Here is a 19,727-nt window from a genome sequence, read left to right as displayed (position 1 = left end):
GTTAAATTCTGGACTGAGTTGTGAGTCATGCAGCAGGAGTACAGATGTGTGTCTTCCCCGCAGGTGGTAACACGGAGAGGAAGTGGAAGAAAGCTTGGAACGCTCCCATAACTCAGGAGCAAGAGGTACACCATACTGGAACCTTGTGACTGACAGGTGGCTGTGACTGCAGGAACCAATTCATGTGAACACTGTGTTTTGTTGCTACACTTGAGAATCCTCTATCCTAAATTTAAAAATCTAAGATTTTAATTGTGTCATGTTTTGTCACATTTTTTTTGCCCCACCAAAAAATTGATAACCAGAGCTTGATTTACTGCCATGGGAGGTATCAGAAATTGGCAAGTTGTTATTCAAAAAAACTGGGGAAATCTAAAATCTGTACCACTCACTCCCAACAATTTTGGATAAGGAATCCTGAACTGTATGTAATCAGAGTATTGTTGAGAGTGTGTGTGTGTGTGTGTGTGTGTGTGTGTGCGTGTATGAATCCTTATGTATGTATGTGCAGGATAAGAGGAAAGTTGTTAATAAGATTAGTAAATGCATGGAGGAGAGGCGTGCTCTTACCAAGATTAGAAGAACAGCAAGTGTGAAAATAGTGGTACAGGATAGCAAGAGAGGCAGTGTGTGGGCTGGGTAAGTGCACGTGTGGTACTTTTATTAAGAATGACTAGGATGGATGAGCATTACCGGTGAGGCGTGTTGTGTGTGTTACTGAAGAGGGTTAGAAGGAATGGTTTGCAGTGATCAGTGTGAAATAAGAGATGTGTAGCTTGGGTTTTTTGTTGAGAGATGTGCACGTGAAAGGTGTTTGGCGAAAAATAAGGATGTTTTTTTGAGGAATTTATGGATATAAAAAGATAAGATATGGAAGAGTTGTGGGTTGTTTGAGGATTGTTTTGGCCAGGTGATGGGCTGTTAAAGGGAGTGATGGGCTGTTAAAGGGAGTGAAATGTTTGTAAAAAGTAAAAAGCCAGCATTTGAGTGATAGAATTAGTGTGTATGTGTGATACAGGTTCACGTCTTCATAACTATCCATTTTCCCCAAATTGCGTTACTCTTTTGCAGATCTCACTTGTGTTGGCTAACATTCTGTCTGCAATCAGTCCGGTAGTGCCATGTTGCAGGCTCTGACGTCAGGAAGAGCCAAATGGAGGGTGTGTCTACAGCCAGTACTGGGTGTGCTGCTGCTGTACAAGTGCCCCAAGCCAGCTGACTCCACCAGTGTATTATCTAGTCCAGGTTGCATTGCTGTGTATGACTTGTATGTATGTCTTTGCCAATAAATAGATTTGTGACTACTATTATATATGTGAAATAAATATATAGTTTGCTAACAATGTGCTGGTATAGTGTAAAATAAATATTTGGTGGTAACAATTCATGCCCTCAAGGTAATAAAAAAAAAGTGCCAGGATTGGCCCAAGGCCCAAAAATAAAGTTTAAGGTATGATTTGCACAGAAGCCCCATCCCAACGACACCAGTTGCTGGGACAGGGCTTCTATGCGTTTTTTTTTTCAGGGCATGACCTGTACTCTGCCTGAAACTTTATTTACACAAGATGGAATACTGAATGTTTATTGTTTTACTGTGAATGTTAAGTGAATAAATACACAACAGGATAATAAACATGGCACTTGTTTTCTTTAATACTGAAGTGCTGGAATGTACAAAACTTGTCCCAAGCCTGAATGAAGGTGGTGGTGGTGCTTGTTGAGTACAGAAGAGAGGGACTTCCTACATTCTTCCTTCCCAGACTGGAGTGGATTGGAGAACATTTGCAGCAGGGTCTCGGAGTAACAACACTTGCAGATTCTTGTGTCTTTGTGTCAACTTCAGTGAGGAGCAAACTCTTCCTGGTGAAACTGCCCACAACTCTTGTGCCTCTGCAGGTGTTGAATGAAGGTTGCCTGTCGGTCCTGCCATGACTTAAGGGAATTTCACGCGTTCTTCCTGCCGTCAACTGCTTGACAGTCTTCCTCCTGCTTAAAATTCTTGACACACTCTTCTTACTGCAACTTGACTCTTCCTTGATTGCAATGAAAACTCTTGTACCAGGACCTCTGTTTTGTCCTGACAATACTTAACACCTCTTGTAGGGCTTGAAGGCTTGAAGGTCGTGATGCTCGGCCTCTCTTCCTGGTGAAGCTTGATTCCCCAATTGCAATGGAGTATGTCAGGCCCAGCGTGACAGCACTATTTGATAACCAGATGCCAATATTGCAGAAGCAGGTGCTGATAGAGATTCCTGCAGGCTGTTCATAGGATGGTGAAGTGGAAGCCACACACTTCACACCTGCAAGGAATACAGACCATTAGTTCCTAGACACGAAGTTTGTTGTATGTGCTGAGATTCCTTGTAATGTGTTTGATAACTGATTCCCTACAAAACTCAAAACAAAAATACGTCTCTCTTAGGCATAGGAGATGTGCCAAGATTCCCTAAAAAAATTAAGACTACACAAGAAATATCATAGGAAAACGGAAAAAGTTTGACAAGCACTGCACAAGCACTTTCAAACTAAATTTATCTGTGCTGTATACCTTTCACCTAACTCTTCTGACTATAAGAAATTCTTTGTGACTACTTAACTTCCAAAGTGGAGCACATTCTGACCCTCTTCCCTTTTGCAGAGATCTCCATTCTTGGAGACTTCAATGTTCACCACCAGCTTTGGCTTTCCTCTCCCTTCACTGACCATCCTGGTGAACTAGCCTTCAACTTTGCTATCCTCCATGACCTAGAGCAATTGGTGCAACACCCTACTCGTATTCCTGACCGTCTTGGAGATACGCTCAACATTCTTGACCTTTTCCTGACCTCTAATCTTTCTGTTTATGCCGTCACCCTTTCTTCTCCATTGGGCTCCTCCGATCACAATCTCATATCTGTATCTTGTCCTATCGCTCCAATCCCTCCTCAAGATCCCCCTAAGTGAAAGTGCCTCTGGCGTTTTGCCTCTGCTAGTTGAGAGGACCTGAGGAGGTATTTTGCTGATTTTCCTAAGAATGACTACTGCTTCCATGTCCCGTCTTTGTGTGCTGAGCGCATAACAGAGGTGATAGTGTCTGGCATGGAGGCGTACATTACTCACTCTCTTTCTCGACCTAAACCTTCCAAACCTCGGTTTAACACAGCTTGTTCTCGTGCTATACATGATAGAGAGGTACCCCACAAAAGGTACTTAAACCTTCCATCATCAGTATCTCATGCACTTTATATTTCTGCCCCGAACCATGCCAAGTCTGATCTCCAACTAGCCAAAAACTCCTTCATTAACAGAAAGTGTCAAAACCTTTCAAGATCTAACTCCCCTAGTAACTTCTGGCATCTAGCCTAAAATATCTCCAATAACTTTGCTTCTTCTTTCCCTCCTTTATTTCAATCAGATGACACCACTGCTATCACATCCATTTCTAAAGCTGAACTCTTTGCTCAAACCTTTGCTAAAAACTCTATCTTGGATAATTCTGGGTTTGTTCCTTCCTCTCCTCCACCCACTGACTACTTCATGCTACCTATTAACATTTTTCGCAATGATGTTTTCCATGCCCTCGCTGGCCTAAACCCTCGGAAGGCTTATGGACCTGATGGGGTCCCTCCTATTGTTCTCCGAAACTGTGCCTCCGTGCTTGCACCTTGCCTAGTCAAACTCTTTCAGCTCTGTCTGTCAACATCTACCTCCTTCTTGCTGGAAGTTTGCCTACATTCAGCCTGTTCCTAAAAAGGGTGACCGTTCTAATTCCTCAAACTACCGTCCTATTGCTTTAATATCCTGCCAATCCAAAGTTTTTGAATCTATCCTCAATAGGAAGATTCTTAAACATCTATCACTTCACAACCTTCTATCTGATCTCCAGTATGGGTTCCATCAAGGCCGCTCTACTGGTGATCTTCTGGCTTTCCTTACTGAGTCTTGGTCATCCTCTTTGAGAGATTTTGGTGAAACTTTTGCTGTTGCCTTGGACATATCAAAAGCTTTTGATAGAGTCTGGCACAAAGCTTTGATTTCCAGACTACCCTCCTACAGCTTCTATCCTTCTCTCTATAACTTCATCTCAAGTTTCCTTTCTGACCGTTCTATTGCTACTGTGGTAGACGGTCACTGATCTCCTAAATCTATTAACAGTGGTGTTCCTCTGGGTTCTGTCCTGTCACCCACTCTCTTCTTATTATTCATTAATGATCTTCTAAACCAAACTTCTTGTCCTATCCACTCCTACGCTGATGATACCACCCTGCACTTTTCCACGTCTTTTCATAGACGTCCAACACTTCAGGAAGTAAACATTTCACGCAGGGAAGCCACAGAACGCTTGACTTCTGATCTTTCTAAAATTTCTGATTCGGGTAGAACAAACTTGATATTGTTCAATGCCTCAAAAACTCAATTCCTCCATCTATCAACTCAACACAACCTTCCAGACAACTATCCCCTCTTCTTCAATGACATTCAACTATCCCCCTCTTCTACACTGAACATCCTCGGTCTGTCCTTTACTTATAATCTGAACTGGAAACTTCACATCTCATCTCTAACTAAAACAGCTTCTATGAAGTTAGGTGTTCTGAGACGTCTCCGCCAGTTTTTCTGACCCTCCCAGCTACTAACTCTGTACAAGATCCTTATCCGTCCATGTATGGAGTATGCTTCACATGTCTGGGGGGTTCCACTCATACTGCTCTTTTAGACAGGGTGGAATCAAAAGCTTTTCGTCTCATCAACTTCTCTCCTCTAACTGTCTTCAGCCTCTCTCTAACCGCCGCAATGTTGCATCTCTAGCTGTCTTCTACCGCTATTTTCATGCTAACTGTTCTTCTGATCTTACTAACTGCATGCCTCCTCTCCTCCCATGGCCTCGCTGTACAAGACTTTCATCTTTCTCTCACCCCTATTCTGTCCACCTCTCTAACGCAAGAGTTAACCAGTATTCTCAATCATTCATCCCTTTCTCTGGTAAACTCTGGAACTCCCTGCTTGCTTCTGTATTTTCACCTTCCTATGACTTGAATTCCTTCAAGAGGGAGGTTTCAAGACACTTATCCTTCAATTTTTTAACTCCCGGTTTGGAGCCTTTTATGGGACTGGCATTTCAGTGGGCATTTTTTTTTAATTGGATTTTTGTTGCCCTTGGTCAGTGTCCCTCCTACATAGAAAAAAAAAAAAAAATGATGTGAGAACTGTGCCGAGATTTAATATGAAATGTGTCTAAATTCCATACTGTCACATTCAAGAAACGAAAATTGAAAGAAAGGAAAGCACCGGTTAGAGAAAATCTGAAAAGTACGGCAGTTTAACGTTTGAAGCCAAGAAATGTGTTTGATAAACATGTCCCTATTATAATTTAAAAGCAAAAATTTGAAGAATGATGTAGAGTAGAAGAAAACACCAGATAGAAGAAATCTGCATGGCATCACAGAAATTTCAATGACACCACAATATATACACAAGTTTAAAAGATGAACCTGATTAAAAAAAATGCTATCTCTGCACTCATGAAAAACACAAATAAAAATTTAAAATTTGAAAAGAAGTCATTTTAAACTTTGGCCCACACCTTTTATTAGTTTTATTCATAGACAGTTTAAGGTTGCAGAAATACAACAATTTTAAGTGTAGTCCATCGTTTTGAAACCCACTATATAAAGAAAAGGTCAGATAAGGGAAAGAATTTTGAAGCCAAATACATGAGCAAATATAGGACAAGAAAATATTTATCAGATGAATAACAAATTAGGAAAAAAAACTATTTAAAATAAGCCAACTTTGAGGTGAACCGGGTAAAAAAGAAAATAAATAAAAATAAATAAAAATCTGCTTTAATAGAACAAAGCAGCATTAAAAAAGTCTAATGCAAATTTAGAATGTAAATGTGTGTGTGTGTGTGTGTGTGTGTGTGTGTGTGTGTGTGTGAAGGGGTTGTGTGTGTGTGTGAAGGGGTTATATTTTTTTTGAGTGCATGACCATTCTTTTGGCTGCCTGACTAGGTTTTTGAGTGCATCACCAGTTTTTTTAAGTGTCACCAGTTTTTTGAGTGCATCACCAGTTTTTTTTTGAGTGCACCACCAGGTTTTTGAGTGTCACCAGATTTTTTGAGTGTCACCATTTTTGAGTGTATCACCAGTTTTTTTTTGAGTGTCACCAGATTTTTGAGTGCATCACCAGTTTTTTTGTCATTAATATTTTGTGTGTGTGTGATCGCCTGGGCGTGTGTGAGCGCGTGGGTATGAGAGCGCATGGGTATGAGAGCGCGTGGACATGAGAGTGCGTGGGTGTGAGAGTGCGTGGGTGTGAGAGTGCGTGGGTGTGCGAGTGCGTGGGTGTGCGAGTGCGTGGGTGTGAGAGTGCGTGGGTGTGAGAGTGCGTGGGTGTGCGAGTGCGTGGGTGTGCGAGTGCGTGGGTGTGCGAGTGCGTGGGTGTGCGAGTGCGTGGGCGTATGTGTGAGCGTGCGTGGGTGTGAATGTGCGTGGGTGTGCATATACCGTTACTAAAGGTAGGTAGGTGTGTGTGTGTGTGTGTGTGTGTGTGTGTATGATAATGAATAAGGGAAATAATGATCGTAGTTAACAAGCCAACTGCCACTCAGCACAGCGAATAAGCAGAGGGACCACAAAATAGCAGCCACAGACACACCAATCCAACATGATTTTACGTGCTTATATAATATAATCTCAAATTCACTTCCTTAATTATCACCTCAGTAAGCTTAATCAGACGTCAATCACCTGGACAAACAAGCAACCAACTTACCATCTGATCAGCATACTTCTCTCACCTGACAAGTTAAATAACGTCACCTGCAGTCTAATCACCCTTGCAGCTTATTCCCTCGCAAATTGCTAAACTTATATAACTTCCCATCTCTCACCTGATAAGCTTAACTACGTCACTTTGCCAGTGTTGTAATCACCATCTGTTTAACCTAATCACACCTACCCAACCTCACCTGGTCAACCTACATCAGGTCAGCCTAATCACATTACCTAACGTGGCGTATCTAATCACCAAACATGGACAAACCTACCCATCCTTATTCTCACCTATTCATCCTTATCATTCATAATCTCATAGGTTACGCCTTAATTCCACCCACTGAATAATAATCTAACAATCTTCCTATTACCAAACTCTTACCTTCACTCCTTCACCGCCTCCTTCAGGCTTCCGCCACAAGACCACCGCACCTCGACCTCTCTCTCTCGCTGCGAGTCGTGGAAGGGGCCGAGCGGGGACGCCAGGTTGGGGGAAAACGAGACAATGATCCCTATTCTGAAACACTTCTGCGCCGCACCTCCACTAAACTGATAAGACTCTAAATGAAGTTGCACAGGTTTTCAAAAGATGTTTTTATGGTTCTAGTGACAGATTAACACGATTTCTATATTATTAACAGGGGAAATGCATTTAAAACCCGGCTATTCAGAACCTATCATCATTTGAAAAGAAAAAAAAATGTGGTGAGACAAATGAAGCGTTTCAGAACACGTAGGTGTTGTTTTGCTTGTTGTCCACTGTATAAAAGGTGTAACGCGTGTTTCTGCAAATACTGAAAGAGGTGAAGGAACGTGCAATTCTAAGTAGGAAATGTTCTATACACATATGCATTTTAAGGCTTTGTTTCCCCGTCAGAGGAGTTGAAAATGTATGGGACTCGCGGGTGTGCTGCTATGCGTGTAGCTGACGTGAAGAACAGACGGCTGCATTGTCGCAGCCTCGGAGGTGCCACTTATTTAATCTTATTTTTTGCAGGCTGTGGAATATTACAGTATCTTATAACAAGACAAATGGTATTAAAAAGCATGTGATATACCAATAAGCATTACACGACAACATTATTGCGGTGATTATAAGTACTCCTTTAAAATGCTAAGTGGCATCATCACTCAGCTGTTTTCAAGGTCGCTCGGACTCGGTGCCCTCCCCCGCTCCTCCCTCGTTTCGATGATGCCACGTAGTATTTTACAGGGGAGAGAGAGAGAGAGAGAGAGAGAGAGAGAGAGTAGCGCGCCGGTAGAGAAGCTAAGCATTAAGAAGCTGTTTCATTATAATTTCCTACGAGGCTGTTTCTTACGACGCTCCTTCCCCGACGCGCGCGCGCGCGCGCGTGTGTGTGTGTGTGTGTGTGTGTGTGTGTGTGTGTGTGTGCTTATTTGTATAGCAGTATGTCGTTCTGTGTAAGCTCGTTTTAAGCGGGCATACGTTTGGTTTAATTAAATGCCAATAAACACCAATATCACTGTAATAAAAAAAAGAGACGAACGTAGATATTAAACACTACTGAGAGAGAGAGAGAGAGAGAGAGAGAGAGAGAGAGAGAGAGAGAGAGAGAGAGAGAGAGAGAGAGAGAGAGAGAGAGAGATTGTATATTGAATCAAAACTCCAACCGCCAGAGTCTGAAGATAAATCAACATAATAATTTTTGGGCAAGTCAGCAGACAAACCTCGCAGCCTTCACACTACCATTGGGTGACACCGCGCTTCGTTAGTGCCACACAAAGCTGTTCTGGGAAGGAGTGGCACGTTTGCAAGGCGTGGCACTGGTCACTACAACGTCGCCACACATTTAGGGAAGTACTCTAGTGATACGAAATAAAAAAAAAAGTCTGGGTAACTGTGAAGGATAGACAATGTATGCTTCCTTTTTTTCATTTGATTCTGTTCATTTTGTCTGCCTGGGTGAGTAATGTAATAATTTCACCATGCTGTCATTGAACCCCTGGGCAATAATAAGACTGGAATAATAAGAGTGCTACTGTGAAGGAAAAACGCCATGTTTCTTTTTTTTTTTTTCTATCAGTTTTGTTCAACTTCGGCTTCTTTTTTGGTTGGGTGAGCAATGTAATGATTTCACTAAACTACGGTGAAGTACTCTAGTGATTTGAAATGATAAGGCTGCCTGGATGGCACTGTGAAGGGAGGAGAACAATATATATTTTTCCTTTAAATTTTGTTCCATTTCGTCTGTTTTTATTTATTTATTTATTTTCTTTTATGTAGGAACGAAGTAATAATGCTCACGTGTTGTGCCGCACGGTGCACTGCCCAGGAATGTAGTACGTGTAATGTGCCAACGTGCCAACAGCTGACCCTTCTATGCCTCAGCCACGGTTACAAAAATGAAAGGATACTCTGGGCATAAACACCACCTGCCGCCAGTGTTACCTGATGACACTTGAAGGTGGTGAGTTGATGAATGTCTCCACTTGGCGGGAACTGTCCGTTGTGTGTCGTGTGACGTCATGAGGTGTGTGTGTGTGTGTGTGTGTGTGTGTGTGTGTGTGCGAGAGAGAGAGAGAGAGAGAGAGAGAGAGAGAGAGAGAGAGAGAGAGAGAGAGAGAGAGAGAGAGAGAGAGAGAGAGAGCAATAAATCACGATTTGCATTGTTCTAGGCATTGACGTGTTTCATTTTTAGTGTTGTACATTCTCTCTCTCTCTCTCTCTCTCTCTCTCTCTCTCTCTCTCTCTCTCTCTCTCTCTCTCTCTCTCTAGTGAATGAATGAAGGTATAGGAGTGAGGCGTAAGAGTAAAGGAGTGACTAAAAGCAAGGGGCGGAGGTGCTTTAACACCCTTAAAAAATTTCATCATACAACAGAGCTACAACACAGACCAGAGAAATTTGCATGTCACACTCAATACAACCTGTGTCTATGAAGGAGTGAGTCACCCCAGTGCTGCAAGAAAATTATGCCTCTTTATCCGGTACCCCCAAAAAAAGAAAAAAATAAATAAACTAGAAGACAGAGAAATTTGTAAAAAAAAAACACAGAACATAGGTATCTCTATAAATTACCTGTTCTGTCTGATTACGACTGACTCACTGTTCCATATGTTTCACAGGCTACTGTGTGGAATTGTTTTGCGGACACTGAGCAAAGATGTTAGCAGCCTTGTCCCGGTAGTTTGTGTGTGTTTGCGTATTAAGCCTCACTGATGACTATTATATATATATATATATATATATATATATATATATATATATATATATATATATATATATATATATATATATATATATATATATATATATATATATATATATATATATATATATATATATATATATATATATATATATATATATATATATATATATATATATATATATATATATATATATATATATATATATATATATATATATATATATATATATATATATATATATATATATTTTTTTTTTTCCTTGAAGATAAACAATTTTCTATACTGTCAAAAGTTCCCCAATTTTCAGGTTTTTCATGCATTTCTTACAGCAGATTTCCCAATAATATTATAAACACTCTCAGTGGTCAGAAGAGTTACTACCAGTACTTATCATTCAAAGTCACTAGTATCGAGCTAAGAATGTAGGAGTGAGATCTACACACCCAAGACGAGGCACAGGTCAGGATTAAGAGACAGGATTCGGATGAGTCCTCTCTTTGAAGACACAGTAACCTCGAGGAGCCAGCTGCTTTCTTGCTCTGAGGATAGCTCTCTCTCTCTCTCTCTCTCTCTCTCTCTCTCTCTCTCTCTCTCTCTCTCTCTCTCTCTCTCTTCAATTTTTGCTCTTAGAAAGCTCACACACGCACTTACACACAATTTACCAAAGTTTAACCCCTCGACCCCCTGTCTTGCCTGGAACTGAGGCAGACTGTCCGTGCCGGTTCCCGGAGGCTGGGCAAGAACGCACGGGAAAGAGCAAACCTTACACTGCCGCGACTACAATTTCAAACACGATGCCAGTCACTTCGCACCTACAGAGTTTCCACCCTCCTTAACGCAAAGATTTGGGTCCGCGAACGAAAAGAAAAGAAAAAAAATATTAATAATAAAAAGTAAAAGGTCTGTTACGTTCTGGGGAGTATTAAGTAAGATTAAGGTCCGCATTCTTGAATATTCCAGGTTCTATCTCCAACACTTTTTATAGACTATAGTGCAAGTCACACAGCCACGCAACCAGGTGGAGGAGCTTTACATCACTGGAAATGGACAAGGTGCAGGTGAGTCAATCACCACCAGCCACACAATATTACCACACTCGCTCAGAACTGTAAACATTTCAGTGTAAGTAACAATACACTCAAAGTGACCCCACAGGAGTTGTCAGGAAACGTACAAGTGGCGCCACCAACTCCTCCACTTCACTCACTCAACCCAAGCTATTCCAGTCCCTCAAGCCAAGGCTGTCTCGCTCAGCTGGCTCCCAAAGGCCACAGCTGCCATGTCTTACTGAGTCCTTCAGGCCCGGACTGCCCTGCTGGACTGTGTCCTTCGGGCACGGACTGTACCGACAAATTGCAAAATATAACTTCATACTGCACCGCCCCGGCCTGGATTGTCCCACTCCCGGACACTTGTTCCAGCAGTCTACCTTTAGCCTTTTTGTTAACAGTGCGACAGTCAGGTGGCTTCCAGGTTTTGTTCTCCCTAAGACTTGAGCTCTTCCTAAAGGAAGGATCAGGACACGTCCACAGCTGTGGAACTGATTCCGTGGCTTTCCTTACTCCAGCCTTTTTCTTTGTCTTTTAGAGAACGCCACTGACAGGCATTCCATTCACTTTTTGTTTGCAGCGCCTGCCCGGCGGCGCTGCCTTCATACATGTGAAAGTAAAGAAAGAAGAGACTGAGAGAAAATAAACAAGACCAAAGTTGCTATTTTGATCCATGTATATTGTTAGTGTACTTCTCCACGTCATGAAGAGTTATTTAAGGAAAATGTATTTGTTGTTGTTTTGATAAAAGAGAACTCTTCCTAAGCCAGCACTCCACCACCACAACTACCACAACCGCCTCTGTTGCCTCCAATACTTCTACCACCACCACTACAGTACTATCACTGCCGCTGCAGAACCATTGCCTCACGTCAGACCCTCGAGGCTCACTCAGCTTCGGCGCAGCGTTGCCCTGAACGGCGCCGACCGACCAAAGCCTCCGCGTCACCTTGGAATTTTCAGCACAGAAGAGAGTGCAATTGAGAGTATTGTGTTTATGCCGTCCTAAGAGGGCACACTGGGGACCGGCAGCCTTTCTAATGCCTTCCTTTGCTCGCTTTCATTACTAGTGACCATTTTTCCCCTTTTTTTTCTATGTTTCATTTTCCCTGCGCGAAATGACAATATTCGAGACGGTGTGTCTGCAGGGGACGGTCAGGGTAAATACGGGTGTTGCTCGCTCTTATCTCTGAAAATGTTTTGCTGCAAAATACGAAATGTTGCAGCGTCCTGACTTCTTTGCATAGAGGGCAAGTGGGATCTCCATTGGGCTTTTTTTTTTTTTTTTTTTTTACTTTATTTTATTCTTTTGTTGGGGTTGGGAAAAAGAGATGGAGGGGGGAGGGTGGGATAGGGTTGCTCCAATTTAAAGCTGAGTGTGTTTGTACTCTCTCTCTTTCTCTCTCTCTCTCTCTCTCTCTCTCTCTCTCTCTCTCTCTCTCTCTCTCTCTCTCTCTCTCTCAGAAAACAAAGTGTCCCTGAATTTGTACATTTTCTTTGTGGTTTCTTCCTGTAACTGAATAATGTTATGTTTCTCGATGTGGAGGCAATGCTCATGTCAGATTTCCATTGCACTTCTGATGACAGTGATGCATTTTTACTAAAGCCATGAAATGATGCATCTTACCCGCACACTGGTCTGCTAAACTTGCTCACTGCACATTTCCCAGCCTAGCACAGTCTTCGCCTGCCTATCTACCTTTAATTGGCACCACACACACATGCACACATCATCTCCGGCGGCTCATGGTGGAAAAAGACAGTCTCGTGGACCACCCTACTACCCACGAGAAACTTAGGCTTAGCACAGCTGGCTACAAACATTCATGATAAGATCCAATAGCACACATTAGTTACCGCTGCCCCTTCATAATGAGGCTGGTCCTTGTCACGCATGTACTTCAGTCCTGAGACCACAGCAGCTACTCAGAGATTGTCACCATAATTTCTGATGTCTTCCTGAACGGCTAGTTGTGTCACAAGACGAACAGAAGGCGGTAATTCAATAACGCTCACAACTTGTCTGTAGTTCAATCTTGCATAATTATACAATATTCCCCGTCACTGTTGCATTGGCTGTATCGTGATGACATCGTGCAGGGCCACACAGGTTCACCCGTTGCCGGGCACCTCTTGAGTGGTGAGGCGACCAAGGAATTTGTAATTACCTCATATGTAAAGGCTGGCCGCTCCAGAGTCACTCTCTCGCTCTCTCTCTCTCTCTCTCTCTCTCTCTCTGATGGATACGACGATAACAATAAAATAACTTATAATAATTATAATAACACTAATACTACTACTACTACTACTACTGTTAGTGCTACAATAGTAGTAGTAGTAGTTTTATTATGATTATTATAAGTTATTTTATTGTTATTTTAGTGCTAATCATCACAATAAAAACAGCAAGAACAAGAGTGAAATAATAATAATAATAATAATAATAATAATAATAATAATAATAATAATAATAATAATAATAATAATAATAATAATAATAACTATAGATTCTTATATACTGCAGTTTAGAATACTGTAAGTGCCGAGTTTCTCCAAACTCTTTATTTATCAGAAAAGGGGTAAAAGACGTTATATGATATTAACAATACGCTATGAGTTGTGGCCTGACTTACTCTTAAATCAGAGTGGGCGAAGACTAACAAATATATTACATAATGGTATACCACGTAAGCCTACACCCCTCCCTCCATGCATATATATACAGTATATATATATATATATATATATATATATATATATATATATATATATATATATATATATATATATATATATATATATATATATATATATATATATATATATATATATATATATATATATATATATATATATATATATATATATATATATACATACATACATAACACCAGACAAGTATTCACACGGTCTCGCTTCCGTACACTTGGAAAATATGGACAAGCACGCAACCCCATACATAGCCATAAACACAACACACACACACACACACACACACACACACACACACACACACACACACACACACACACGAGGAACTATCAAGAAAGGTCAAGAAAGCGTCTGGCTTCTTTCTCTTTTCCGGCACATTCTCTTCTGCACTATTTTGGAGGGAGCGTCGCCCCCTGCCTGCTGCCCCTCCCCGTCATGAGTGATGCCTGTTAATTAAGGTTATTGCTTGCAGTAATTAGACGTCTCTCTTCCCGCGCCACTTCCTCGCGCGCTGCTCCACGGCAGGCGTGACTTTACTATCATTTTGCTGCGATAAATTACTACACGTTGGCTATTTCCCGGATGAAGCGCTCCAGGGAGCAGCTGCTGCTATTTTTTCTCTTTTTCCCCAACTACAGTGCTTTTATTAAACCTGCGTGGTCTCTAAAACCCTGAAGCTGATGCTCCGACAAATCGGTTAAAGAAACTTGTACACCGCCGTCTATTGCTTTTCCTTTTTACTCCTTCCGTCTTTCCTTTGGGTGAGTAACTGGGGCACCATCAACAGGCCTTCCCTGGGGTGAGTGGCAGTAATTCCCTCCTGGGATAATAACTTCCTGGTAAGAACATGAGTCCGTTGGAAAAAGCGTGTCACAGGAAAGTTGCGGTGATAAGGAAGAAAGGTCAACGCACGTGTGGGTGACCCTTTGGAATGCAGGCACTAGTTTAACAAGGGATCCTGTTCACCGTGACTTACTGCTCTGCCTCACTAAACAGGCAATGGTTGAATCTACGTGCTGCTATCAGATGTCAACACTAAGGAACTCATGGATAGGAATTCAAAAGACTTGGATCATTTAGGTATGATACACTGCACTTACTATAGTGTCAATGAAAGATGAATCATAGTGCTGGGTGTTCTAAACTGTTTGATTTTTTACACTACACTTACTATAGAATTATTGAAAGACGAACAACAGTACCGAAGAATGGATAGCTATAAATGATTACTGGTATGGTAAAGTGGTGTGTGTACAGCATTGGTGGCTGTAGCGTGGAAATGGCCAGCTGTAAGACGGCGCGGCGGCTTGGACTATGCTGATGAGAGGGATTAACAGTTTTCGGAGCTCTATTCTTTACATGCAGTATTGTACGTATATATATATAAATAATGTACAGTGACTAGAGAAGTTCGTGACGCCGACTATGATGTGAATCTGTCCAGCTTGCACAACCACAAACACTTCACGCTGAGGTGTTTGACGCAGGAACCGTGTGAAGCCCAGCAAGGTGATGAGAGGCGCCGGTACTCACAATAAAAGGTTCGTGCACTACACCTTGTAATCATCGCGGCAATCAGAACACTATTAGCGCCACCAATGCCATCACCGCCCACACCACCACACATCATTACTGCCACCAACGCCCACACCTCCGACACACCAGGGGAATGGACAAATTATTACTGCTCCGCCACTACCACCGCCCACACCTCGGCCACACCAATAAAATAGAACCTCACTCTCATCAAATAGCAATTAGGAGCTGTTTGTTAGATTAGAAACACATGATTGGAACATAAGAGTGTAAGAAAAGGGAAGCTGCAAGAAGCCGTCTGGCCTACACGTGGCAATCACTGTATGAAACATGTCTACGTATTTCTACCTGTCATACTCATCCATTAATCTTTCTAATCGTCTTTCATAGCTCCATAATGATTCTGAATAAGTACCATGTTTATAGTATTTGTTGTAAGAGGTCTTGATGGTCCTAAAAATTGAAGTCCTTGTCATTAACTGAAGCACTTTCCGGAGCTTACTAACGAGCAATTCCTATCATTATTGCATCAGGAGACTTATAACAAGCATTGAGGACCTAGCTTTGATGAAACGTAAGAACACTTGACTTGTTCTTCACGCCAACACATCATTGATCCATTTGTTCTTAATATTCTGCTGCGAATACAAACCAGTTGAAAAGTTTCATAACGGGTCGGATTGGATAATTTAGTTCCAGTGGTGTTTTGATGCTCCTCTCCTGAAACAATCTGATTCACGCGGGAAAACAATCAGGCAGAGATGAAAGATGCAGAGACTCATGCATTAGTGAGGTAGACCGAATAGGAATGAGGTTGGAAGCAGAAAGTGTTGTGCAGGGAGGTATGTGATGACAGTACAGTGGGAGGAGTGTGTGGCGAGGGAAGGAAACAAGAGGAGAGTGTTTTGTATGTAAGCAGTATGTAAGATTGATTTGAATATGGAATATGGTCAGAAGAGGGAGTCAGTCTGGAAGAAGAGATGAAAGGATCGTAAAGGTTTGATAAAATAATAATAATTAAATAAGAAAATATATAAAAGTAGTTTGTATTACTAGAAGCCTGAACCACGTGGAGAACACTAGTGAGGTAGTGACCACATGACTTAGATAAATAAACGGATAAATAAATAAATAAATAGATAGCCATATAAGAACAGGAGGACGCAGTAGACACCTGCCGAGACGATAATTACTCCCAGCACTGTTCAGGGGGTGCTGTGAACATATCATTAAACCCAGCTGTGACCTCACTGAACGTTTCCCTTTGTGTCTCACAACACAAGGGGGCAGTCACAGCCTGCCCTCTAAAGACAACTCTCTTCCTCCACACAAAACTACAAGCACCTAATAACACACACACCCTTCACTCAAAAAATTTTAAATCATCATGGTGACTCCTACACCAGCCTCGGAGTCCCCATCTGGGGAGGGGACCATAAATGTCTCCAGGTCGGACTGCCTTTCTGTCGACGACCCTAAGTGTCTTGACACCCCCCTTCAACTTTTTTTTCATTAACTTCTGCAACATTCGCGGTCTAAGATCTAATTTTCGATCAGTAGAACACCACCTCTCCTCTTCTAAACTCATCTTCTTTTCCTCACTGAAACTCAGGTGTCTGAGGCAACTGACAGTAGCCCCTTTTCTATTCCCTCCTACTTTCTCTATTCTCATTTTCGATCCAAAGCTGGATGCTGCGTTTATGTGCGCAATGACTTAACCTGCTCTCGTGCCCACGCTCTTGAATCTTCCGAGTTTTCCACCATCTGGCTACGACTACAGAGTCACTCTCAAACTAAATTTATATGTGTTGTATACCTCTCACCTAACTCCTCTGACTATAAGAAATTCTTTGACTACTTAACTTCCAAAGTGGAGCACATTCTGACCCTCTTCCCTTTTGCAGAGATCTCCATTCTTGGAGACTTCAATGTTCACCACCAGCTTTGGCTTTCCTCTCCCTTCACTGACCATCCTGGTGAACTAGCCTACAACTTTGCTATCCTCCACGACCTAGAGCAATTGGTGCAACACCCTACTCGTATTCCAGACCGTCTTGGAGATACGCCCAACATTCTTGACCTTTTCCTGACCTCTAATCCTTCTGCTTATGCTGTCACCCTTTCTTCTCCGTTGGGCTCCTCCGATTACAGTCTCATATCTGTATGTTGTCCTATCGCTCCAATCCCTCCTCAGGATCCCCCTAAGCGAAGGTGCCTCTGGCGTTTTGCCTCTGCTAGTTGGGGAGGTATTTTGCTGATTTTCCTTGGAATAACTACTGCTTCCGTGTCAGAGACCCGTCTTTGTGTGCTGAGCATGATAGTGTCTGGCATGGAGGCGTACATTCCTCACTCTTTTTCTTGTCCGAAACCTTCTAAACCTTGGTTTATCACAGCTTGTTCTCGTGCTATACATGATAGAGAGGCGGCCCACAAAAGGTACTTAAACCTTCCATCACTAGAATCTCATGCACTTTATATTTCTGCCCGGAACCATGCCAAGTCTGTTTTCCAACTAGCCAAGAACTGCTTCATTAACAGAACGTGTCAAAACCTTTCAAGATCTAACTCCCCTCATGACTTCTGGCATCTAGAAAAAATATCTCCAATAACTTTGCTTCTTCTTCTTTCCCTCCTCTATTTCAACCAGATGGCACCACTGCTATCACATCTATTTCTAAAGCTGAACTCTTCGCTCACACCTTTGTTAAAAACTCTATCTTGGACGATTCTGGACTTGTTGCTCCCTCTCCTCCACCCTCTGACTACTTCATGCCACCTATTAAAATTCTTCGCAATGATGTTTTCCATGCCCTCGCTGGCCTAAACCCTCGGAAGGCTTGTGGACCTGATGGGGTCCCTCCTATTGTTCTCCAAAACTGTGCCTCCGTGCTTGCACCTTGCCTAGTCAAACTCTTTCAGCTCTGTCTGTCAACATCTACCTTTCCTTCTTGCTGGAAGTTTGCCTACATTCAACCTGTTCCTAAAAAGGGTGACCGCTCTAATCCCTCAAACTACCCTCCTATTGCTTTAATTTCCTGCTTATCTAAAGTTTTTGAATCTATCCTCAACAGGAAGATTCTTAAGCATCTAACACTTCACAACCTTCTATCTGATCGCCAGTATGGGTTCCGTCAAGGCCGCTCTACTGGTGATCTTCTGGCTTTCCTTACTGAGTCTTGATCATCCTCTTTTAGAGATTTTGGTGAAACTTTTGCTGTTGCCTTGGACATATCAAAAGCTTTTGACAGAGTCTGGCACAAAGTTTTGATTTCCAAACTACCCTCCTACGGCTTCTATCCTTCTCTCTGTAACTTCATCTCAAGTTTCCTTTCTGACCATTCTATTGCTGTTGTGGTAGACGGTCACTGCTCTTCTCCTAAATCTATTAACAGTGGTGTTCCTCAGGGTTCTGTCCTGTCACCCACTCTCTTATTATTCATTAATGATCTTCTAAACCAAACTTCTTGTCCTATCCACTCTTATGCTGATGATACCACCCTGCACTTTTCCACGTCTTTTCATAGACGTCCAACCCTTCAGGAGGTAAACATTTCATGCAGGGAAGCCACAGAACGCTTGACTTCTGATCTTTCTAAAATTTCTGATTGGGGCAGAGCAAACTTGGTATTGTTCAATGCTTCAAAAATGCCTCATCCATCTATCAACTCGACACAACCTTCCAGACAACTATCCCCTCTTCTTCAATGACACTCAACTGTTCCCCTCTTCTATAATCTGAACTGGAAACTTCACATCTCATCTCTAGCTAAAACAGCTTCTATGAAGTTAGGTGTTCTGAGACGTCTCCGCCAGTTTTTCTCACCCCCCAGCTGCTAACTCTGTACAAGGGCCTTACCTGTCCATGTATGGAGTACGCTTCACATGTCTGGGGAGGTTCCACTCATACTGCCCTTCTAGACAAGGTGGAATCAAAAGCTTTTCGTCTCATCAATTTATCTCCTGTAACGGACTGATTTCAGCTTCTCTCTCACCGCTGCAATGCTGCATCTCTAGCTGTCTTCTACCGCTATTTTCATGCTAACTGCTCTTCTGATCTTGCTAACTGCATGCCTCCCCTCCTCCTGCGGTCTCGCTGCACAAGACTTTCTTCTTTCCCTCACCCCTGTTCTGTCCACCTGTCTAACACAAGAGTTAACCAGTATTCTCAATCATTCATCATGGTAAACTCTGGAACTCCCTGCCCTCTTCTGTATTTCCACCTTCCTATGACTTGAATTCCTTAGAGAGGGAGGTTTCAAGACACTTATTGATCAATTTTTGACTACTGCTTTGACCCTTTTATGGGACTGACATTTCAGTGGGCATTTTTTTTTATTGCATTTTTGTTTTCCTTGGCCAGTGTCCTTCCTACATAAAAAAAAATAAATAAATAAATAGATAGATAAGTAAAAGAGGCCTGTATGAATAGAAGACTGAACCTTGTGGAAAAGACTAATGAAGTCCAGTGAACATATGAACATGAAAAAAAAGTTTCTCCGA

At 42.1% G+C, this 19,727-nt stretch overlaps 2 long non-coding RNA genes across 4 annotated transcripts in view; one reads left to right on the top strand and one right to left on the bottom strand.

The window, feature by feature from the left end:
- Window positions 1-1,637, top strand: part of LOC135097529 (uncharacterized) — a 48,568-nt gene extending 46,931 nt beyond the window's left edge. For all 3 annotated transcript variants that reach the window (XR_010265768.1, XR_010265770.1, XR_010265769.1), the window contains one exon: window positions 64-1,637. This is a non-coding gene — a long non-coding RNA (uncharacterized LOC135097529). The remainder of the gene's footprint in view (window positions 1-63) is intronic.
- LOC135097528 (uncharacterized) overlaps window positions 1,627-19,727 on the bottom strand; it is a 72,877-nt gene continuing 54,776 nt past the window's right edge. The window contains exons 3-4 of the long non-coding RNA XR_010265767.1: window positions 7,141-7,756; window positions 1,627-2,300 (exon numbers count right to left, since the gene is read on the bottom strand). This is a non-coding gene — a long non-coding RNA (uncharacterized LOC135097528). The remainder of the gene's footprint in view (window positions 2,301-7,140; window positions 7,757-19,727) is intronic.

This window comes from Scylla paramamosain, unplaced genomic scaffold, assembly GCF_035594125.1.
Source record: "Scylla paramamosain isolate STU-SP2022 unplaced genomic scaffold, ASM3559412v1 Contig24, whole genome shotgun sequence".
Classification (NCBI taxonomy): domain Eukaryota; kingdom Metazoa; phylum Arthropoda; class Malacostraca; order Decapoda; family Portunidae; genus Scylla; species Scylla paramamosain.
Note: the sequence above shows the minus strand (reverse complement) of the source record. Positions and strands in the feature narration are given on the sequence as shown.